General features: G+C 35.3%; 1 protein-coding gene across 4 annotated transcripts in view; it reads right to left on the minus strand.

Moving 5' to 3' along the window:
* The window catches only part of LOC129912129 (uncharacterized), a 51,003-nt gene extending 38,612 nt beyond the window's left edge, over positions 1–12,391 (minus strand). The window contains exon 1 of one of the 4 annotated variants that reach the window (XM_055990257.1): positions 12,292–12,391. The gene's annotated coding sequence lies outside the window, so the exon portion shown is untranslated. Of the gene's footprint in view, positions 1–11,658; positions 11,897–12,019 lie in introns of those variants that run through there. The other 3 variants (XM_055990255.1, XM_055990258.1, XM_055990256.1) reach the window with 3 other exon arrangements.
* Between the last annotated feature and the right edge of the window lie 13,491 nt (positions 12,392–25,882).

Consider the following 25,882-nt stretch of genomic DNA (forward strand, 5'->3'; position numbering starts at 1 on the left):
GTCACAGCAACCCTCTATTAAAAAAGCTAAGGCGGAGGCTATAAAAATATTTATTAATGAATACAAATCTGAAACTAGGGCGACACTAAACGAAGAACCACACGAACCAAAGTAATTTTTGAAGGTTTTTTGAGTGAACTCGAATCTGAAGTCAGAAAAAATTGATTTGCCTCCGTTTTTGAAATATTACCGTTATAAAATGACCAAAAACGTAATTTTGGCCGTTTTTAATGCTATATTTTTATGTGAGGTAATTTATTACAAACAAATTTCTAACGGTTCTATATTTTTTTTTCCAAAAACTTTTTAAATCTTTCCGATATCTTTTTTATTGCCCGAGATTTCTTAAGTTTAAGTTAATTAGTCAAAAACAAACTTAACTTTATTTAAAGTTTAAGGGCGAAATTCAAAGTTGTTACTCAAGTTAAGATTTTTCTCAACTTGAGCGTTGACTTGAGAAAATATTTTTCTCAATCAAACTCACGATGAAATTTGACTGATTTGATTAAACTGTCATCTAAAATAAATATTTTTTTTAATTATTCGCTATCATTTTTTTTTTCCTTTAATGTTATATCGTTAAATCGCGTCAAACACAAAATCAAATCGATACCGAATTTAAAAAAAAAATACATTTTTAGATGAGAGTTTACGTAAATTAGTCAAATTTCTTTGTGAGTTTGATTGAGAAAAATATTTTCTCAAGTCAATGCTCAAGTTGAAAAAAATCTTAACTTGAGTAACGACTATGAATTCCGCTCTAAGTCACTGATCAACAAGATTTTTGCCACAATAACCAAAATATACTTTTCTGAAGGTTTTTGGTGTGCTGAGGTTGAATCCGAAATCAGGGAAATTCTATTAGCATCCGTGTTTGAAATATATATACTACCGTTATACAAAAAAAAAAACATTTTTATAACGGTAATATTTAAAGAACGGAGGATAATAGAATTTTTCAGGTTTCGGATTCGACCTCAGTACCCCAAAAACCTTCAGAAAGGTATATTTTAGTTATTGTGGCAAAAAAAAAGAAAATTTTGGTTGACCAGTGCTGTCTTTGAGCTAAAGATTTATTTCATCTTAAGATATCGCGGGTAATCAAACAGATATCGGAAATATTTAAGGAGTTTTTTAAAGAAGGAAGTTCTTCTTCTTTGTTTTTAACGAATTACCTCTTGTGGCAAAAACCTTGCTGATCAGTATTTTAATTTTACTGGAAATTACTTACCTATAAAGTGTTCACTTAACCAATCCACATTTTCCCTTTCAAAACGATAAAGTTGTTTATAATTTGATTCAAAACCCGGTCTTCGATTTTTATAGACTTTTTGGGAATTTAATACGTACAAATTCTGCCATTTGGAAAAACAAATTAACAACCCTATTTTAATAAATATAAAGAACCGATTGCCTCAAATGTGACTTAATACTGCTATTCATTATTTCCACGGCTTCATATACGGTGTTAAAATAAAAAAGTATATGCTATGAGATTTACAAGTTGGTATTTTGTAACCTTGTAAAAATCTAGTAATTCCTAAAGTAAAAAAGTACTTACTAGTTTTTATGCATACGGAATAAAGTATTTACTGAAAAAGTTCATCCAAAAAAGTAGTTACTATGATTGATAGTAAATACTTAATTTTCAGCATTTACTTGATTTTTATGCATATCAAAAAAAGTATATACTTGAAAACTCTCTAGTAAAAGCATTTACTTTTTTTTATGCATATCACCCGATGAGCCGTATGCATAAAAGGTAGCATATGCTTTTACTAGTAAATTTTAATAGTATTTACTACTTTCCATATGAATAAAAAACATAGTAAATGCTGGAAAGGTAGTATTTACTAGAAGAATAGTATTTACTAGTTTTGGATGAATTTTTATAGTAAATACTGGTTTTGGTATGCATAAAAAACTAGTACGAACTTTTACTTTCTAGTATTTACTGCTAATTTTTCAAGTTTCTAAATACCAACTTGAACATTTACTAGTAAAAACTTTCTCATGTTAAATGCCGACATCATCAGTCGCGACTTTACTTTCAAAGCAATCGGTTTGCAGAGGATTTATTTCGAATATAAAAATGGCAGCTTTTTTCAATTTAAGATCTGAAAAAAATTATAAATAGCGAAGAACGCCCGCGAATAATAATTTTAAAATGCTCTACCGTTTTGAGAAAGATAACGTTGAGTGGCTAAGCGAATATTTTATGGGTAAGATATTTTATTTGCAATTAATTGAATCTGATAAATTTATTTATCCTTTTTACAAAAAAAAATCTCAAGGTTCTCAATCTGAGAGAAGGGGAGGAGCAACATGAAGGAAATTATGTGTACTAAAATTAAAATGCTTTTTTCGCCATTTGTCCTATGCGTATAAAACTCCTTAACCGCCTTAGACTCCAGTTGTTATTATCAACAAATTGGTTACAAAAGAAGAACATTTTAGAACGTTAAAAATACAGAACAAAAAAAAGCAACAGCATTTATATAGGTATCTAGTATATACTATTACTTTCAGATGAATTAGTAGTATTTACTGGGATGAATCCAGTATTTACTGCTAGTTTGTACTAGCTAGTAGAAACTAAGGTTTATGCATACCGAATGTAGTAAATACTATTAGTTTCAGCTTCTACTAGTAGTACTAGTATTTACTATGAACCTTTTACTACTAGTAATTACTTTTTTTTATGCATATGCCTCAATATCATAAATAAAAAAGATCTTATGTATTTATTACATATAGAGTTAGTTGAGAGCTTTATGCATTAAAAAAAAAAAACATTTTACGCTGTGTTTTTTTTTAATTTGTTTCGCTAATTTTAACTTTGAGATCGATTATTTCAAAAACTATTAATTTTAATAACACTATTTAAAAATTAAAATAAAGCGTTTAATTGTGGCTTTTGAAAAAATATCCTTCATAACTCTTAGTGTTGCCGTTGTTTTTTAATATTTTTTTTAATATTAGGTTGTTTTTTAGAAAATTTCCCCTCCCGCCTTAACGAAGTTAGATAGACCCCACCTCCCAAAGTAAAAAATACTTGTATTGAACCCTTCTACAAAATACAGTTATCAAATCTCAGCGCCATAGTTATCGTGCTCTCCAACACCCTGTTTTTTCTAATTTTTTTTTTATTGATTTTTCGTTCTAGTGAGGGAATGGTACGTCGGACAAAAAACCTTATATGAGAAAAACATAGTTAATTAATAGTTCTTCAATTTTTATAACAACAATTTTTTGATAAAAGTTTAAAATAAAAAGTTATGGTGCATATAAAAAAAAGTGAGCATAACATTTTACGAAATTCATTATAATTCCTAAATGGTGGGTTTTAGAGTAAAAAGTTATAAAATATATTTTGTGGGAAATAAAATTTACTACAAGTTTGTGTCATAACAATTTTCTATAACACCAAAACTAGCCGAACTACAAGCGATGTCGCAAAACTGTTCAAAACAAAATGGCGGCCAAAGTCACCCAGACATTTTTGTACAAAATGGGGGGTTTAGTTCCTGTCCTAGTGTACTTTCATATTTTAGGTACGAATTGCAGTTGCGAATTATTTCTCAGCAAAAGTATAACTTGACTGGACTAATTGAAAAACACTACCTCAAAGCTAAGTTTCTCAAATAATGACCTCGTCAAGGAAATCGTCTCCACTCAGTCTGATGCCTCTTGGGACTCGGAGAGGTATTTAACGGCGGCTGACATGTCCTCAATGGATCTGGACTAAACATCCGTCGTATCAGCTTTGCCTTTTTATTCTAAGACCGTAACTGGTCAAAATCGTGGCTGAACTATGTTCTCTTACAGCCATATTGCACCGGCAGGTAGGCCTGCGATATACTAGCTTGTAGTTACCGTTTTCTTATCACATAAATTTGTTTTTTTCTTCACATCAAAAGTTGGAATGAACTAACTCCTTAATTATTTATTATTCTTTTATTCTATACTAACAATATTGTATTTTCGTGCTTCTTTTTAGTTTATTTTATACTTATGTTTAATTGCCAAAGGGGATAAGATATACATCTTTTCTAATCATTAATAACTGATCTCAAAATAACTGAAAAAAAAACAAGAACTTACAATAGCTGCGTTCCTTTGGAAATATTTATCTACTTTTTAGTACTTAAAACTACTTTGATCTACTTTGCTATACTGAAAAAGTAGTTCAAAGCAGCTTTAAGTACTAAAAAGTAGATAAATATTTCCAAAGGAACGCAGCTAATACTATCGATTATATTCTCAAAAATATTTAAATATAAATTTATAATTCAATATAAATTATAATATTCTATACTGTAAATTACACTTTAAATGTACAGATTCAATAATCTTAAACTCTGATACAATTTTATATATCAAAACAAAACTACCTAATAGGTATTCGCAAAAAAAAAAAAACAAAAACAAAACCATTCAAAAATGAAAATGAAAATATCATACTCTGGCGTATTCGTACCTGGAGAACTTGTATTTGACGCCCTTCAAGCAAACAGGTCCGACCTCGGTCCGAATCCGCTCCGCCTGAGGCGGAGCTGAGTCCGACTTCGGATCAGAAACTGGTCCGAAGGCGGTTCAAATTAGTATGGAAATTATAATCACCGCGAAGTCGATTGCATATGTATTGGTGTGGTGAAAATCTCCATTCCGAGAAAACGGAGCCGAAAGCGGACCTGAGCCGGAGCAGCGAAAACCTACCAGAAAGAGGAATAAGAAAGGGATGACATTTCGCATTTGCGACCAAAAAAAGAACAAGATTTATTTTTTTTTTCACTGAAACTGTTTTATTTTTTATTTTATTTTGGCAAACGAAATTTTCACAATAATAATGTTTTTTTAGATACCCAATCGCATGTTTCACCTTCTAGATTTTTCTTCATCATTAGAGATTACATCTACAACACAAGAAGAAACAACATTTTAACCCAAACACTTTGAGCGATATATAAAACATACCTTTTTTGTTTTCCATATTGTTTATAATTTAACAAAATTGTTTATAATTAATAAACTAACATTATACAAACAACGACACGAGACACGACGCGACCAAACACTTCAACAAAAAATAACAAAGTGACGCTTTGGCTCTTGTTCCCTTCAAGCAAGAAAACTGAGTTCAACAAAGACACCCCGCCTTCAGAACGCGAAAAAAGGGGTTGCACTCACACACTTGCAATTTTTGTGTCGAAGGAGAAGCGTGGTGAAAAATGCAAAAAGGAGAACTGACGAAAGAAAGACAAAGGCAAGAAAATGACAAAGCGCCATTTTGTTATTTATTTGTTATTTGTTGAAGTTCCTCGCGTGTCGTGCTCGTGACTCGTCAAAAATAATAATAACAATATTATTAATATTAATTGGAATAAAAAACAGGTATGCATTGCTGAAATGTAGCTTAGCAAATTTCTAATCAATAATTAATCTTTTTTATGTTTTTCGTAGGAAGTCATCTTCTCCTGTAGCCTGACGCCACCACCAACCACGAACAACATTCAACAAATAAAATTTTAGAAAATCAATTATTCCTGCCGCTGGCCTGTATGCTGTTTCTCCAGTAAATAATTGTAAACATTTGTGTTTGTGAAAGTTAAATAAATAAAACAATTTCAGTGAAAGAAAAAATAAATCTTGTTCTTTTTTTGGTCGCAAATGCGAAACGTCATCCCTTTTTTATTCCTCTTTTGGTAGGTTTTCGCTGCTCCGACTCAGGTCCGCCTTCGGCTCCGTTTTCTCGGAATGGAGATTTTCACCACACTAATACATATGCAATCGACTTCGCGGTGATTATAATTTCCATACTAATTTGAGCCGCCTTCGGACCAGTTTCTGATCCGAAGTCGGACTCAGCTCCTCCTCAGGCGGAGCGGATTCGGACCGAAGTCGGACCTGTTTGCTTGAAGGGTTGGCCTTGTCTTTCTTTTCCTTTTCTCATTTTTCACCACGATTCTCGTTCGACTTTGTGTTCATACACAAAAAGTTGCAAGTGTGTGAGTGCAAGCCCGATTTTCGCGGTCTGAGGTCGGAGTTTCTTTGTTGAACTCAGTTTTCTTGCTTGAAGGGCGTATACTGTGTATACTCATTTTAGTTCTATCCCTTCAAGCAAACAGGTCCGACCTCGGTCCGAATCCGCTCCGCCTGAGGCGGAGCTGAGTCCGACTTCGGATCAGAAACTGGTCCGAAGGCGGCTCAAATTAGTAGGGAAATTATAATCACCGCGAAGTCGATTGCATATGTATTGGTGTGGTGAAAATCTCCATTCCGAGAAAACGGAGCCGAAGGCGGACCTGAGTCGGAGCAGCGAAAACCTACCAGAAAGAGGAATAAAAAAGGGATGACGTTTCGCATTTGCGACCAAAAAAAGAACAAGATTTATTTTTTTTTCACTGAAACTGTTTTATTTTTTATTTAATTTTGGCAAACGAAATTTTCACAATATATACAATATAAAATACAATACATTTTTTTCATTTTATTTTATTTGTTGTTGCTGCTGTTGTTGGTGTTTCTTTAGATGCCCAATTGCATGTTTCACCTTCTGCCTTTTTCTTCATCATTAGAGATTACATCTACAACAGAAACACATCACTTTAATCCAAACACTTTGAGCGATATATACAAATACCTTTTTTTGTTTCCATATTGTTAATAGTTTGATATAATTGTTTATAATTATACTTATATTTTATTAACAACGACACGAGACACGACGCGACTAAACACTTCAACAAAAAATAACAAAATGACGCTTTTGCTCTTGTTGGCTATGTCTGTCTACTTTTTTTCCTTTTCTCAGTTTTCACCACGATTCTCTTAGACTTTGTGTTCATACACAAAAAGTTGCAAGTGTGTGAGTGCAACCCCGCTTTTCTCGGTCGGAGGTCGGACTGTCTTTTCTGGACTCCGTTTTCTTGCTTGAAGGGATAGTTTTAAGTATTTTGTATTTATGTACTATTGATCTATTATCAAAATGTAAACGGCCTAAGGACAAAAACCAACAAGGTTTATAAGAACATAAATAACGTGCCTCATGATGTACTTATCCTCACGGAAACATGGCTAAATTCTTCTTTTGTGGATACAGAGATGTTTGATTCCAACTTTCAAATTTACCGCCGAGATCGCCATAATGACACCTACACTACAACTGTTGGCGGTGGTTTATTGATAGCAGTACGTAACTGCCTCTTTTGCAATCTTGTCGACGATTTTTTGGAATCAACATTGGAAATAATGTGCGTGAAAATTACTATTTCATCTGGTGATTTATATATCGTTGCTTGCTATATTCCACCCTCTTCAAACTGTGAACTATATGAGAAGCTCTATGACTGTCTTGAAACTATTCATAGCAAAATTGATCATAATGATGAAATTATCGTCATCGGAGACTTTAATCTGTCTAACCTTGAATGGGTCAAGTCAGATGAATTTGATTACTTTGTCCCTATAAATGCGAAGAATAGCAATGAATTTCAACTAATCGATGGGATGGCATCTTTCGGACTAAATCAATTAAGTGGGATCAAAAATCAATTTGGCAAATCCTTGGACTTAATTTTCTTTTCTGACGACATCAACTCTGACGGAGCTGTCCTAATAAGCGAAACAAAACTAGTGGAGGAAGATCGCCACCATCCAGCTTTATCTATTTCGTTGAATTTAAATATTAGTTCCTTATCTTCTCATTGTAAGAATCAGCATGAATTCAATTTTAAAAAATGTAATTTTTCTCAACTTTTTAATTTACTAAATAACATTAACTGGTTTGCTTTATTTTCCAATGTCAATATTGATGAAATGATTTTACGATTTTATAATACATTATTTGATTGTTTTATAGAAACTATTCCTTTACGCAAAACAAATCTTTCTAGTACTAGCCCACCATGGTTTGATCTTCATATTAAAACTCTTAAAAATAAAAGAAATAAGGCTTGGGTGAAGTTTAATCGATTAAGGACTGATGATGCTTTAAAGAACTATAATGAACTAAAAAATGAATTCATAAACTACTCAAATCTTCTTTACACGAATTTTATATCAAAAACTGAAAATGAATTAAAATCTAACCCGCGTAGTTTTTGGAAATACGTAAATTGTAAGAGGAAATCCGACGGTTACCCAAGTAATATGAGCTATCTTGACTCTACAAGTCAATACCCTGAGGAAATATCCAATATGTTTAGTGAATACTTTAAATGCGCTTTTGAAAATAATTCTTCTTGTGATACAAATAATATTTTCACTATTGATGAGTTTTCACACCTTAACTCTATTGATTTTTCAATTTCTGAGACAACTATCCTTCAGTACATATCAAAGTTAGATGAATGTTTTAGTCCTGGTCCTGATGGCTTGCCTTCATTTATGTTAAAACAATGTGCAATATATTTGTCGTATCCTTTGTCTCTACTCTTTAATCAATCATTAAATAGTGCAATATTTCCAGCTCTTTGGAAAAACTCATTTCTAATCCCAGTTCACAAGAAAGGTAACAAAAATTTAGTAACTAACTATAGACCTATAGCTAAACTATCTGTCATTCCTAAGTTGTTTGAATCAATTGTTTGTGATGTTTTGTCTTTTCATTGTACTTCTGTTCTATGTGATAATCAACATGGTTTTGTTAAGAAAAAGTCTACAACAACGAATTTATTAGAATTTACGACGTTCTGCATTGATGCATTTGAGAAGAATCAACAAGTTGACTGCATTTTTACAGACTTTAGCAAAGCCTTTGATAAGCTTAATCATCAAATACTTCTCAATAAATTAAAAAGAATTGGTCTTAACGATCAATTTCTTAAGTGGTTGGATTCATATCTCAAAAATAGATTAAATAGTGTTATTTTTAAAGGTGAACGTTCTAAATGTTTTATTGTCAACTCTGGTGTACCACAAGGTAGCCATCTTGGTCCTTTACTGTTTGTTTTATTTATTAATGATCTTCCGTCTGTCTTAAAAAACTCTATGTCTCTTATTTATGCTGATGACGTGAAAATTTTTCGAAAAATTAACTCAATATTAGACTGTGAACTTTTACAAGATGACTTGAAAAGATTTTGGGAATGGTGCAATAATAATCGTCTTTTTTTAAATGTTGAGAAGTGCAAGTCAATGTGTTTTACGCGTAAGAATAACTGGTTTGTCCATAAATATAACTTTAATTCCTCTGATTTATGTATTTTGCCTAGCTTTACCGATCTTGGAGTAGTATTAGACTCAAAGCTTTCATTTATCGATCATTTTAATTATATAATAAAAAGGGCTAATAAGGCACTTGGCTTTATTAAACGTTTTACTCGTGAATTTCATGACCCTTATGTGCTTAAAACCCTCTATGTTTCGTTTGTGAGATCAATTCTTGAATATGCGTGTGTTGTATGGGCACCTTATTACGCGACTCATATCAACAGATTAGAATCCGTTCAAAGAAGGTTTATGAGATTTTGTCTACGTTTCCTTCCCTGGTCAGATAGAATTGTAATACCACCTTACTCTCATAGATTACAACTTATAAATCTGCCATCTCTTTTTGCTCATAGAGAGTATTTGCAGTTCTGTTTTATCATAGGAATAATTAATGGTTCGATTTCAACACCATCGGTCCTTTCCCGATTGAATTTTACAGTAAGTCGTTATAGTGTAAGAAGACAAATGTCACTTTGTAACATCTTTAGTAGATCAAACTATGGCGCTTATAGTCCTCTCAATCTGTTAATTAATGTATTTAATAAAAACTATGTTCTTATTAATTCCTGTAATGATATTGTTAAATCACAGAGTATAAGGAATATGTTTTTCAATCAATATCGTTAAAAATTAATTTTTTATCCAATGTTAAATGTTAATCTTAAATCTGTATAATCTGTACCGTTAGTATTTAACGAAATAAAATAAAATATGTATATATATGTATATATGCGACCAAACGTCACACGTCACATTCTACTACAACTGCTCCTGAGCATGAGCAGATTCAGTTTTCAATTGACAGCCAAGAGGCATTCTTTGTAACTAGATAGTGCAGGCAATAGGTACTTGATAGCCGCGACAACATAACTTAGTTAAGCAATAATTATTATCTTTGAATTGTAATCACTTTGTAAAAAATTTCAAAAAAGTCTCAATAAAAATCAATTCAATTCAATTCAATTCTTTTTTCAACATTCCCTTTCATTTCTTTTTGCTTCTTGGTGGAATACAACAACAACAATACTTAAATCAAAAGAGAAATGTCAAATTCGAGTCTTTGACTCAAGAGGCATCGTGTAACAGTATGCGCCTCACAGAATGATTATCAAAAGAAAATTCGAAAAAGGAGTCAAGTCTTGAGGCTTCGTGTAATAGCTGACTTAATAAGCAGGAAAAATTAAATTTAAAAGATAATAATGCAAAAAAAGTTGTCTTTGTTGGTGGTTTGACAGTTTAACAATAACCCTGTTCCTTTGGGAGGTCGCAAGGTATTACAAGTAGTTTACCAGCGATTTTCAATGGAACGCACTTTCAACGAACTCAATACAAATCGTTTCTACTCGGGAAGAAGAGCATGAGTAGATGATAGTAGGTGTGTTTTTTATTACCACCGGTCTTAACTGGACAAAAAAAAACGCCTCGGGGCTTAACCTGAAATCTTGGCAGCACTGTATATTGAATGTTCCGAAAACAGCAGACACAACAAAAATTTAGAATTGTCATATTTTTCGCTTTCGTCATTTTTTTGTATTTTTCGTGTATGTTTTACAAAGAGATACAAAAATGTATGCTAGCAAAACTATTTTAATACTTTTTGTCCTTCCAAACGTGAGTTTTCACGTTTTTAAACAAATTTTAAACAATTTATGAAAAAATTAGTTTGGTAGCACAGATTTAAAACTCTTCAAAAAGTTAAGCCCAGAGAAATCTCCGGGCTAAACAACTAAGCCCAAGGGGCTAAGGTGTTGTTGTATTTAACATGTTAATTGCTTAGCCCAGACTGCGTTTTTTTTGTCTAGCTAAGACCGGTTGTAATAAAAAACACACCTAGTACTAGATTAACCAAAACATCTACTATTACGGCCATATTATTCACTAGTTTAAAAATAACATCTGGATGTAAAGAAATTCAAATGTCAAAAAAATGCAAATCCATTTCTAATATTCACTACTTAAATCCAATCTCGTTAAATCCAAATGAATTTAAACTGCTCTCTGGAGGTCTGTCTATTTCTTTCTCTATTTAATTATTAGAAAACGATAGGGACACATAGCAACCATTCGTTAACGAACGTTTGCCGTAATTCGATCCCAGATGTAAAATTCATTCTCACAGTGTTCAGTTGTTTTGTCAAGTATTTGTGAAAGAAAATAAAGATAAATGCAAATTATACAAAATTTATTGAATAATCACATCATTTTTGCTTTGAGTTAATAATATGATTTAAGTGATTGGATTTAAAATTAACTTTAATCCAAACTAAATCCAGAATGAATAATATGGCCGTTAGTATAATACCACCACAAATGGAACAGGGCTACTAATAAGTAATCGTTCTCGTTCCTGTGCATTGTAAAAAAAAACCAAATCCTACCGATGACATTTCAACAATTTGTTTGACATATCAAATATAGCTAGCTATGCTTATTAAAAGAACGCACCTCTATGCTCCTGTAGTTTCTCACGGCATGCACGGCACTAGAAAGCTCCACTCCAATGACACAAAACTATATCCAAATTCTGAAAAGTGGCTGACTTCTCAATGAACCACTGAATTCAAAAAGATGTAAGATACAAATCTCGTACAACATACATTAACACAAAATGCATTCATTACTTATCAACAACTAAGCAAAGCATAATTATATTCAAAATGTGATGTGTTTGTGCATAAACAAAAGCACCACACAGATTAACAAAACTTGCATACATACAATTTTAATTCTATACAACCAAGATTATTGAAACGAATAACGAAATGAAATAAAATATTTTACAAATATAACTTTTTTATTCCCATACCAATTTTTCGTAGATTATAAAAAGAATATTTGTACACGCTTATTCATAGTCGTAGACATTTCTTCAAACACTTTTTTAGCCAATTGATTTTGTAATGGGAACTCAGTTCCAAATACGTAAAATTTGGTGGACAAAAAAAAATTAATCAGATCACTCACATGATTACTCATTTAGTACTCGTATAGAATAAAAACAATTTATCAAAAACGATTGGTTTTCCAATTAATAAAAATATGTATTTTGAAACTTATCAACTTAAAAAATTCACTAACACTATTTTTATTGTTGTTGACGTTAACATCGCTTATATTCAACCACTGTTGAACCGTTGAATGTGAATAGCTACGTAGTCTGTTCAAAAGCACACTGGGCACAGGGGAAGTTTTGTTTTGATTACGAAAAGCTCTCCCAGAGTGTTGCCGAGAATTATGTTCAAAGAAGTATTATGTAGTCTTCATTCGCTCTAGTCTAGGGGATAGTACGATAGTTAAGGCGGTGAAAAATAGTACCGGATTTTTGTAGAGGAGTCAAATACAAGCATTTTTTACTATAGGAGGAGGGGTCTATCTCCCCCCGTTTAGGAGGGCGCACACTGGTCGATTCAGTACATCGTAGCTGGTCAAAAGTCGAAAAAAAAGTTGTTGTCAACATACAAAATACCGTTAGGCCGAAAGTAAATTTTCTTAAACAACAAAAATAATTTTTTGATTCCGTTATTTTATTCATGGGAAGCATCTCAATGTAATCATTCATGATTTGCTCACTCTCTATTTTAACGTCCTCGAATTAACAAGTGTTTACAAAGTGATAGTTTATGATAAAAGTGAGCAATTGAGTTGAACAAAAAACTGTCAGAAAATGCTAGTGGTATGTATTTTTAAATTCAATTTGTTTTTTGTAAAAAAAAAGTCGGATTCTATTTCTATTAACTGAATGTTGTACCTAAGGCATTTTTTTGATAGTTCTCAGATGTTTATTTTTTACTTCTGGGACGATTAAAAAAAAGTGCCGAAGAGTGCCCTCGTGAATTTTTTATATTTTGTAGTTTGAATCATTACCTTTAATTTGATGCTAAAATTAAGAGCCGAAAACCGCCGCAAACTATTTTTTTCGTCTCTTTCAGGTACCAATCTGCTCTTTTTAAGGTGAGCATTTTTTTTACGAAAGGACATTGTTCAAGATTGTCAAGCTTGTAGAGCATAAACTGTTATGTGTGATATATGAAATGAAAGGTTATATTATATCTTTTCAAAATAAAAATAAATCAAATTTAAAAATGCTCTATGTAAAACGATATTACGTGTCAAAAAAAAGACCATCTTTTTACCGTTATCTCAAAAATGTGACTATGAAAATGATTGAAATTTTGCAAAAATATAGTGCTGGCTTTAATCTATATTTCCTGTTAATTTGATTAATATATCTATCAAAACCAAAAAGATATAAATAAAAAACGGTCAAAAGAGCTCGAAAACGGTCAAAAATTTGGGAAAAAGAAATATTTGTTCCCATTAAAAATATCTCGGGCAATAAAAAAGATATCAGAAAGATTTACACAGGCATTGAAAGTTGGAAAACAGTTCTTATAGAAACCGTAATTAAATATGTTCAAACAATTTTCCTTATATAAAAGAATAAGGTCCGAAGTACCCAAAAAAACGTTTTTTTTGCATCGTCTAACGGTAATATTTCAAAAACGGGAGCTGATTAATTTTTTTTAACTTTGGATTCGAGTTCAGGACACCGAAAACCTTCAGAAAAGTATATTATTGTTTTGGCAACAAAACCCTTGTAAACCATTGTAATAGTTTAAGCTGTATATTGATAATGAATATAGCAGCTAAGGTGAAAAAACTGCTAACAGGCACGGGAAGAACGGGAGACCATTGTTCATCGATTTGTAAGACGTTATCACATTAAAAATAATATTCAAAGCCAATAAGACATAAAAAAGAATTAAGTCCACCTAGTGACTCAAAATCGACCACTGTGGGGCGGTGCAATTTTCTAAAAAATAACTCAAAATAAAACAAAAAATATTTTAAAATGACGGCAATACTAACAATTACACAGCCACACAAAAAAATATAAAAGTTCTGACCTGGGGTTGCGACCAGGTTTTTCTTATAGTTTTGGGGTCGCTGAAATCGAATCCGAAGTCCGTTTTGCTCCATCACGTCAGGTTTTCGAGATAACCTCAAAAAATGTCACGAAAACAAAAATTTTTTTTCTCTGATCTGGATGTGCGAATATGTTAAACATATAGTTTTTGGATCGCTGAGTCCAGATTCGAAGTCAATTTTGCCCTATCACGTCAGGTTTCTGAGATATCTTCAAAAAAATGTCAAAACCAAAATAAACAAAATTTCTTATCTGGAGTTGCGACTAGGTTTTTCATATAGTTTTTGGGTTGCTAAAACCGAATCCGAAGTCAATTTTGCCGTATCACGTCAGGTTTTTGAAATATCCTCAAAAAATGTCTAAACTCAAAAAAAAAGTTCTTATCTGACATTTTTTGAGGATATCTCAAAAACCTGACGTGATATGGCAAAATAGACATCGGACTCGGTTTTAGAAACCCAAAAACTATATGAAAAACCTAGTCGCAACTCCAGTTAAGAAATTTTGTTTTTTTGGTTTTGACATTTTTTTGAAGATATCTCAGAAACCTGACGTGATAGGGAGAAATTGACTTCAAATCTGGATTCAGCGATCCAAAAACTACCTATATGATTAACATATTCGCACATCCAGATCAGAGAAAAAAAATTTTGTTTTGGTGACATTTTTTGAGGTTATCTCGAAAACCTGACGTGATGGGGCAAAACGGACTTCGGATTCGGTTTCAGCGACCCCAAAACTATATGAAAAACCTAGTCGCAACCCCAGGTCAGAACTTTTGTAATTTTTTGTGTGGCTGTGTTATGAATGACCTTTTTCAAAAGCCAGTATTTCACACTTTATTTTAATTTTTAAATCATGTTATTTCAATCAATAGTTTTTGATGTAATCGATTTCAAAGTCAAAATTTGGTAAAAAAAAGTTAAAAAAAAATTACATTTGATACAATTTTTGTAAGGACTGTGGATTTCAATACGAAATTTTCTTATAAAACGCTGAAAACCCCCGTCTAGTTTTTGAGAAAATTGAAAAATAGAAAAACTACTTTTTTAAAAAGAAATTTTATTGCACGTGATTTAATGATGTTAAGCGGGCCAGGCAAGATACTTTTTACATAAAAAACGATTGACATTGGCGCCTGCCAAACGACTTTACATACCCTAAGCGGAGCAACGAAGTTTCGCGAACGGGATAGAGGACCAAAAAATAAACCCAAAAAGTAAAGTTTAAATCCTGAGAACCCGTGAAGCGGGCCAGGAAAAGTACTTTTTAGATAATAAAAGCTATTGACTATCTAATGTTTTTCCTGGAGGTACACAAACCTCTCAACTTACTCTATGTATAAAATATCAAAGACCTTTTTAATTTTGGCAATGTGATGCAAAATGTATCGAAAACAGTCGAAAAATTTAAAATCTGATAAAAAAGTAGTTTTCATGTTTTTCAATTTTCTTAAGAACTATATGCCATAAAAACATATGGTTTTTGATCAGGAATCAATCAAGACAACTTCGTATTGAAGTCCATAGTCTTTTTTTTTTTTTTAATTTTGTGTGTGCACTTAATCAGGATCATAAACAATAAGTTTAAGTGATAAAAGTAATTAGCAATGGGCGAACCATTAAATCCCGAAACAGCATTTATTGCCCTGGAGGAACTCCTCCAAAAAATCATTAACGACCTGGGACCTAAATATGGTCCGAGACTAAACAAGACTTTGGGAAGTTTTATCCAGCCAATTATAGAACAAGAACCGGAGGAGAAGAATCATCAAGATGACGTTATGGAGACGGAGAGCGACCCAATCTACGGAAATAAGAAGAAGCCAGCCAACGAAGACCCAAACAGCGATGAAGTCAATACCAGTGAAGAAGAGGATACCAGCGATTCTGCTTCCAACTCTGAAGAGGGCAGCCTATCCCCCCAGCCAGGTCAGAAGAGACTGCGTAAACCGACCAAAGTTTCCAAGGCAGCTAAGAAATTAACAACAGCAACTAACAGCAATCCATTGCTATCTATTGGGGCACCAACTACTGCCCTACCACAAGCACCAACCCTGCCAATAACTAAAACGCCAGTAAGTAACCAACAACCTACGACTGCCAGCAGCACCTCAACCCAGCCAACGAAGACAATATCAAGCACCAAGTCAACAGGAATGCCGCCAATCTTTTGCTTTTCCGGCAACATTGCGGAAATCAGGAGATTCTGCATCAGCAAAATGATCAACGTAACCTTCAAGAATCGCAACACCAAGACGACAATCATCTCGACAGGAAATCGCCAATCATTTGAAGATGTAAAGAACTTCTTAAAAGCTAGGAAGATTCAGTTTAACACCTTTACTCCCCGTGAGGACCGGAAGAACCTACTGCTCTTGAAGGGACTGCATTTCACACTGGCAGCCATAGAATTGGAAGATGAACTGAGGATTGAGGGTCTCCCAGTAATAAAAGTCACGGAGTTTAAATCAAAGAAGGCGCAGGCAAAGCAGTACAATAACTTTGTTGTCGAACTCAACAAGAACTGTGACATCGCTGAAGTCTTCTCCAAGACCCTGATAATGAACCACAAGGTTTATTGGGAGCGGTTAAGGTCGAACGACATCGTGCAGTGCCAAAACTGCCAACGCTTTGGCCACACTGCCACCAACTGCGGGCGCCAGTACGTGTGCGTCAAATGCAAGGAGGAACACGAACCAGGCCAGTGCAAAAGGAAAGAGAACACCGGATTGGACGTTTGGTGCGCCAATTGCCAAAAGGAAGGACATCCAGCCAGCTTTAAGGGATGCCCAACACTAAAGGCTAAGCTCACAGAGAGAAACACCATGAAAGCAGAGAAAAAAGCTCAGCAAGAGTTTGCTGCTAAATCAGCCTGTGCGCTGACCCGCCCAGCAATCAGTTATGCAGCAATGGCCCAAAAAGCACGAGGAGTTAAAGCTACCGCAGCAACAACAACACCAAAACCAACAAGCACCAAGAGCCATATCCAGCAGCAGCCACAACAACAGCAAGCAAGGACCCCAGCTAAAACTATCCCTGTCAAGGCAGGGCCAACGAAGACAACAAGATCAGGGTCAACCTCAACACCTCCATCGATGAACCTCAACAACGAAGTAGAGCGCCTCTTCGGGGATAATCTCCTCACAGTGATGCAGAAAGCCCGGAGTGCCGTTCCACCCAATTATCGGCAACTAAGTGAGGGAGATAAGTCCGCGGCCTTAGCCACCTTCATATTTACCTTATGTCATTAAAGAAGCTCCGCATACTGACGTACAATGTCAATTCATTGTACAGCCTGGAAAAGAGGACATCATTTAATTTGTTCATGAAGAACAACAATCCAGACATCGCCCTCATCAGCGAAACCAACGTGACAAGGAAGAACAACATCGATATCCGGGGATACAACACATATCGGCAGGATAAAACGGAGAACCGCAGAGGGACCGCAATATTTGTTAAGAAGAATCTAAGCACCAGTGAAACCATCATCACAGGACTCCTGACCAGTGAAGCCACAGCTATCAACTTAAACACAGGGAGAGATGAATCATTGACGATTATCAGCGTTTACTTCAAGTGCAGTTCCAACGCCAGAGGCATCCATAAAGATCTGCAAACCCTCAACGGCATCCTCTCAAGAAGCACTTATGGACTCATCGGCGGTGATTTTAACGCTAGACATCAACTCTGGATGGATACGACCGTTAGCGCTGGAGGCAAAGCGATAGCCGACTGGCTAGATATCAACAGTTCTCAACACTCCCTAGTTCCAGTTTCCCAACCGAAACCAACCTACCCGAGAACACCATCAACCCTGGACTTTTTCCTTTCAACTTCAAATCTCATTCATATAGAACCAGACTTCAGCAACTTCACCTGTTCAACAGTACCCAGCGACTCGGATCATGAAGCAGTACAGCTAATAATCAAGCTTCACCATCCCATTTACGTTATAGAACAACCAGTAGCACACTTCATTAACTACAGACGTCTAGATGTAGACAGGCTGCAGAGGGATGTCGAACAAACCGTGACACTGCCTCCACAAAACAGGAACTTGGAGAATACTGAAATTGATGCTGCTATTGACTCCCTGGAAATAGCAATCACGAGAGCACTGGACAGTCAAAAGCAACCGAAGACATCAAAAGACCGCTATCAACATCTTCCTGAACACGTGCAAAACCTGTACGCACATAGACAACGGTTAAGGAAGCGTCTACAAAGGATTCACCAGCGGGAACTGAACACATCAAATCCAAACTACCGAACGCTGTGGAGTGAACTTCAATGCACCAATATCATGCTGCGAAACTCCATTCAGCACTTCAACAACACACAATTCCAGAAGAGACTACAGTCAATCAAGCCCGGACCTGATGCCTTCAAGAACATCAACCGAATCGTCGGTCAGAAGTCACCAATCCCGGAAGTCATAAATACCAACAATGGAGAAGCAACGACATCGCAGGAAAAAGCAGAAGCATTTGCAGTCCACTTCGAAAGTAACTTCACACCGAACCCTTCCGTAGTCCCGGTCTTCTTAGAGGAAGTCGAAGCATCCATCCAAAGGACCTTATTACCTAACAACGATAAAGCAACATTCAGCGACTCCAATCCTGCAAGTGAACCAACTGACAGCCCAAACCTGAGTACCCCAGAAGAGATTGCCGAAATAATTAACCTATCCAAACCGAAAAAATCAGCTGGACCGGATGGTATCTCCAACTTCATCATAAAGAGGCTCCCGCAAACAGTGATAATCTTCTTAGCTATCATCCTCAACAACTGCATAAACAACTGCTACTTCCCACAGAAATGGAAAACTGCAAGAATTGTGGCGATTCCTAAGAAAGGTGCTAGGAACATCATCTCCAATTACAGGCCAATCTCTCTTCTCAACAATCTTAGCAAGCTCTTGGAAGAGCTGACACTCAGGAAGCTGAAGAAGTTCTGCAGCGATAACAACATCATCCCAGACATGCAGTTTGGTTTTCGGGAGAAGCACTCCACACTGCATCCGCTCATGAAGTTCCACCAAGACATCACCTCAGCTTTAAACAACAATCAAGTTACCGTCGCATGCTTTTTGGATGTCGAAAAAGCCTTTGACAGCGTATGTTAGATGCTCTTATCCATAAACTTCATTTACTAGGCTTTCCTTTGGCACTAATTAAAATTATTTTTTCTTTTCTCTCTTCCAGAAACTTTTTTGTGCAAGTGGAGGATCGGAAATCACCAATGAAAGTCATTAGAGCTGGAGTTGCTCAAGGATCCAAACTTGGCCCCTTCCTTTACAGCATCCTGACGTCAGACCAACCACCTGCAAGTGAGTGCGAGAACCTGATTTACGCGGACGATTCACTCACTTACTGCAAGTCCATCTCGCCAACAATAGCTGCCAGGAAAGTCGAAGCTCACATTCGGAAACTGTATGAGTTCTACAGTAAATGGGGTATCCGAATAAACTCATCCAAGTCGGAACTACTGTGCCTTAGACGATCAGGAGGAAGAGGCAGTCGATCGGCTGGAAGCTGTAGAAGCATCACATTGACACTTCCAGATGGAACTATATTGCCAGCCAAACGCAACGCCAAGTACTTAGGAATCAACTTTAACGAGCTCCTCAGATTCAACAATCACTCCCGTTTGGTCCTCAAAAAAGCCAACTTTGCTTTCCATCGCCTTCACCCTCTGATGAAAAGAAGAACAGGATTAAGTCAACCAACGAAACTCTTGATCTACAAGCAGCTTCTGCGACCAGTCATTGCCTACAGCTTTCCAGTATGGTACACCATCTCCAAGACAGCCATGAAGGAACTACAAATGTTCGAGAGAAAAATACTGAGGATTTGCACTGGACTCATCTTTGACCGACAGCGGCAGAAATACTACAGCAACAAGCGACTCTACGAGGAAGCAAAAATCATACCACTGGACAAGTATCTACTGCAATCGGCGAAGGTACTGGTAGGAAATATCGCCAACCATCCCAATCAACTGATGAGAAGAATGACAGCCCAACAACGACACCCGGAACCTAGGTACCTTTGCGCTTTGGATATACTGGCTGAGAACATAATTTCAATGGACAACGAAGAAGTTAACTTTTACGCCGACACCCAGTCGGCTTACTACCGTGGCTAACGCCAACCAAACCAACCCAACTCAACCAACCCCACAACTGGACATCCGGGTCTGAACACCCCGAGGACAACCTAGTCAGCAGACTTTAAATTAAGTTTATCCATGTATAATATTTATTTATATTTTATAACTTAGTCATTGTATAAGGTTAGGCCCCCTCTGTGCCAACAAAATTTTGTATCTATCAATGAATCTTAGACATAAGTTAATTTTAAGTCAATTGTAAATAACAAGTTCAATAAAAACAAAATTGAAAAAAATCCATAGTCTTAAGAAAAATAGTATTCAGTGCGTTTTTTAAAGCTTTTTTCACAATTTTTTACTTTGAATTCGATTATTTCAAAAACTATTAATTGAAATAATTTGATTTGAAAATTTAAATTATGTGCAAAATTCTGGCTTTTGAAAAAGGTATCTTTTATAGTTGTAAGTGTTGCCATTGTTTTTAAATATTTTTTGTTTTATTTTGAGTTATTTTTTAGAAAATACCCCTCCCTCCTAAACGGGGGGAGATAAATTCCCCTCCAATAGTAAAAAATGCTTGTATTTGACTGTTATACAAAATTCCGTTACTATTTTTCACCGCCTTAGTTATCGTACTCTTGCCTCGCTCACGCCCGCCGAACAGAAAAAACAACTTTTTGCTGTTCTTTGAGGTTTTTCTGTCAAGCCCAGAAATGAACATTTCAAATGGAAAAACTTAAATCGTGAAATTTTTTCATAGGACGATAGAGGGGGTACTGAGAGCTTAAAACCAGTTTTTCGGGAAAATCGAGCTTGAACCAAAGCCGCCATCTTGAATTTAAGGAAAATTAAGTTTTAGTTAATACTCGGTCCTTTCTATTTTTAGATAAAAATAATTGAGGCAAAACTTGCAGGTGATTTTATTTTCTACAACTTTTATCTTAATAAATTTTTCTATATGACCCATATTTTTTGAGTTAATTTGAAAATACTAATGTCTTACTCAGCTTAAACGTCTTTAACGTTATACCTTTTTTTGAGTAAAGAAGAGTAAAGAGGTTATATTTTAAAATTGATCGAAAACCAAATAAGAAAACATTATAACTGATGTCTTACAAAAGAATACAGGTTTTAAATTTTTCGAATCGGTTTATTAATTTCAGAGAACTAAAACTAAAAAGACTTGCAACTTAGGAACTCATTAGACGAATCACTCGGAGCTTCTTATGAATAAGGATAGACTTTTAACGTCCGTTTTCACTAGATCGCTAGTGTCCTCGTAGAAGAATTCTCCTAGATGGAGTTTCCTTTGAATAGAGAGAGCAGGGCAGGTGCACAGAAGATGTTGAACACTTTCCCCTTCTTCTTCATCCATGCAACCAATCACCAATGAAAGTCATTCGAGCTGGAGTTGCTCAAGGATCCAAACTTGGCCCCTTTCTATACAGCATCCTGACATCAGACCAACCGCCTGCAAGTGAATGCGAGAACCTGCTTTACGCGGACGATTCACTCACATACTGCAAGTCCATCTCGCCAACCATAGCTGCCAGGAAAGTCGAAGCTCACATTCGGAAACTGCATGAGTTCTACAGTTAATGGGGTATCCGGATCAACTCATCCAAGTCGAAACTGTTGTGCCTTAGACGATCAGGAAAAAGAGGCAGTCGCAGTCGATCGGCTGGAAGCTGTAGAAGCATCACATTGACACTTCCAGATGGAACTAGATTGCCAGCCAAACGCAGCGCCAACACAGCCATGAAGGAACAACAAATGTTCGAGAGAAAAATACTGAGGATGTGCACCGGACTTTACTTCGATCGACAGCGACAAAAATACTACAGCAACAAGCGACTCTACGAGGAAGCAAAAATCATACCACTGGACAAGTATCTACTGCAATCGGCGAAGATACTTGTAGGAAATATCGCCAACCACCCCAATCAGCTGATGAGAAGAATGATAGCCCAACAACGACATCCGGAACCTAGGTACCTTTGCCTTTGGATATACTGGATGAACACATAATTTTAATGGACAACGAAGAAGCAGTTAACTTTTACGCAGACACCCAGTCGGCATACTATCGTGGCTAAACGCCAACCAAACCAACCCAACTCAACCAACCCCACAACTGGACATCCTGGTCTGAACACCCCGAGGACAACCTAGTCAGCAGACTTTTTAAGTTAGGTTTATCCATGTATTATATTTATTTATATTTTATAACTTAGTCATTGTATAAGGTTAGGCCCCCTCTGTGCAAACAAAATTTTGTATCAATCAATGTGGGTTGGTGATGAATGACCAAAACCCATAATCCCAAAGAGAAAATATCCAAAGCCAAAATCCCCAAGACAAACCTGGGTATAGACAAAATCTCCAGGAAAAAATCTCAAAAAAAAAATCTCCGAGCGAAAATCCCAAAATTTCAGATGCGCAAGTTGTGTATCAAGCAAGTTGTAATCGCGCGCGCGATTTGATTGCTTGATACACAACTTGCGCATCTTCATTTTGGAAAAACCTATTTTTACTCATATTTGTATGCTGTGATAACTTGCCTCAAAAGATTATGCTTAGTTCAACTCGCTGTATCCTTCCAGTATATTAGAATCATTGTTAAGGCACACGAATGGTAGGTCAAACAAGGAAGGTTCAAGTCACGGTTGTTTACACAATTTATTTTTTCTATTCCGTTTTAAAAGAAGAACCTTTATGATTTTAAAATTGTCGTGTTTAGTTCTGATTTTACTTTGACTAACAGTGTTTTTTTATCATTTTATTACGTTTTTGTTTTTGCTTGTTGGAGATTTTTGGGGATTTGGAGAAAATGGGAGAAAAAATTATTTATTGGAGATTTTGTCCATTGGATGCCTTTCCCCATGGAGATTTTGTCCATGGGGTCAAAAATTTTCTGGAGATTTTATCCGATTGAGATTTTATTTTTTGGAGATAGAGTAGGTTTCCCAATCAATGTATCTTAGAAATAAGTTAATTTTAAGTCAATTGTAAATAACAAGTTCAATAAACTTAATTGAATTGAATGAAATTCATGCACGGAACTTCTGCAGGAATCATTAGAGAACACGCCCATTCTTTTTGCGTGTCTACCTATTAGACAGTGTCCTGTAAGAACATCTATGGTAGAGCTTATATACATTCTCTTTAAATTACGTTTCAGCACTGAAAATAATAAATTTCGTAAAATTACGAAAATCGTTTCATACACTACATTTTCGTTGGCCCAACGAAACTTTCGTTGCCTCAACGAAAATATGTAATTACACTGTGTAACACTTAAAATATATGCGAGCGGAACCCTATCACGTTTTGTAGAACTAGTCGCACTGATTACGAAACGGTATTTAAAAAGTCCTTAACACCCCAAAATCTGGAGTTACATAAGGGCAAAAAAACGGTTTTTTGGACCTTCACCCATTGATTTTTTTATAGTAGTAGTAGTATAGTAGTGATAGAAGATAATTATACCTTTTCAAAATTTTATAAAACATGTGATTCAGTTAAGCCATCTAGAATTTATAAGCTGTCAAGATTCAAAAATTCCATTTTTTTTTGTCATTTTCCCAACTTCGACATCAATTTAAAGTATATGTTTTCAAAACAACATGCTGTTTTAAAAATATATAATATTCATTTAAAAATGAAACGAGGTATTTTTTATGAAAATCAGTTCAAAATTGGCTTAGAAAAAAAATTTTAAGATTTCAACCCAGGCACAGAAATTCCAACGTTTGGACGCCAGGATTTGATAACGATTTTTTGTGGAGAAGTTCAATACAATCATTTTTTACTATGGGAGGGGGTCTATTTCCCTCCCTTTAGGATTGAGGCTTAATTTTCTAAAAAAAAATCTAAAAAACAACGGCACCCTTACAGTTATAAGTGTTGAAAGTATCAACAGGAACACCAACAAAACCCAACACCAAATTCCCACGGCAATCATAGCAGTCTCAGTATGCTGAGTCACAACAAAATACCTTGATTATAATATTGTGTTATATTAAAGCGCAGTGTCATCAATAGTTTTAATTTTGTTTATTATTTATGTTTTGATTTGCCTTCCGCTTTTTCTGTCGTTTATAGGTCAACCAAAAGCAATAAATATATTATTAGTAAGCAATATGTAATAATGAAATATGTTTCAAAATACCGTTAAGCAATATCTGTAATGAAGTTATATGAAACTAAGCATAAATTGTAGTATAAATAGCAGTAAGATTCAATCAATAAAGCAGAATAAGTTTTAGTACAAAGTAAACGAGTTTTCTCTCCTTATATCGATCCCCCACCAGTGGTAAGATCGGTATGAGGTAAACATTTTTGGGGGCTCAACCAAACAAGTAAATTCAAGGATACTAAGCAAATCCAAGCAGTCAATCATCAGCAAGTCAACCCAAGAAGGCCAAGAAGAAATATCAACCAAACAAACAAATTCAAGGATACTAAGCAAATCCAAGCACAGTCAATCATCAGCAAGTCAACCCAAGAAGGCCAAGAAGAAAACCAAATATCAACAACACAACACCATACCCTCAAACAGAAGTAAGTAAAATCCAAGAAAGTTAATAAGCAATCGATTATCCGGGAAAATGGAAAAACTAATACAAAAACAAAAAGAAACTGGAGAGGTGATCAGAAATCATCTAAAGAACTTCAAGAAAACTTCAAAGATACGAATCACCCGAGAGTACCTGACAAAGCAACGTCAGGCATTGAAGGAACAATGGGAAAAATTCGTTATGAACGAAACAGTGATTGACGAAACATACGAAGACGAAAACGAGAAATACAAAGAAGATAATTATTTTGAAGAAATCAACAACATTTACGAAGAAATGCTCAAACTAATCGAAAATGAACACCAAAGAATAAACAATGAAGATACTAACAAAGACAATGAAGATACTAACAAAGACATAACTGCAAATAAAGACCTGACTTCTCAGCAACAGCAACGCTACAAACGGCAGGAAAATAAAATAGCCATGTTTGTACGGTCGTTCAATAAGCTGAAGGAAGGGTTATCTGAATCACTCTCAAATCTAGCATGCGAACAATATCTTAATACACTAGAGCAGTATTGGAGAGACATCATGCTAACTCACGATGACATAATAGCAAACGCCAATTCTCCAGACTAATCTAACTATCTTAAGGAAGATAAATACGCTGAAATTGAGACAATGTACCACGACATCTCTCTCTCTCTGCCCGGCAAAAATCCGTGTATCAAACCCTCCTAGTGGGTGCCGGGCGGTAATGATCACCACAGTTTTATCTTGTACGTTTTTGGCAAGATGGTGATCAGCTAAGGTCAGGTTGCATAGCTGTATTGTTCTTAACTCCTCAATAGTTAAATAATCAGAAATGCAATTTTACCATCGATACAAGGTTCCTAATTTTCAGTGGTGGGGTGAGCGTGCACATAATCCGTGCCGAAGAAATGGAAGGCTGGGGGATAAACCAGTCGTGAACGAGCTCTTTCGGATGCCTTGGCAGGATCCGTCATAATTTTTGCCTTGCCCCGGTAATCGGCTCTGCCGGGGTTGACCTTTTCTTTCCGACCTACTCGTGGGACCTTAATTTATTTTCAAATCTTTTTAAA

Source organism: Episyrphus balteatus, chromosome 2 (assembly GCF_945859705.1).
Source record: "Episyrphus balteatus chromosome 2, idEpiBalt1.1, whole genome shotgun sequence".
In the NCBI taxonomy this organism is placed as follows: domain Eukaryota; kingdom Metazoa; phylum Arthropoda; class Insecta; order Diptera; family Syrphidae; genus Episyrphus; species Episyrphus balteatus.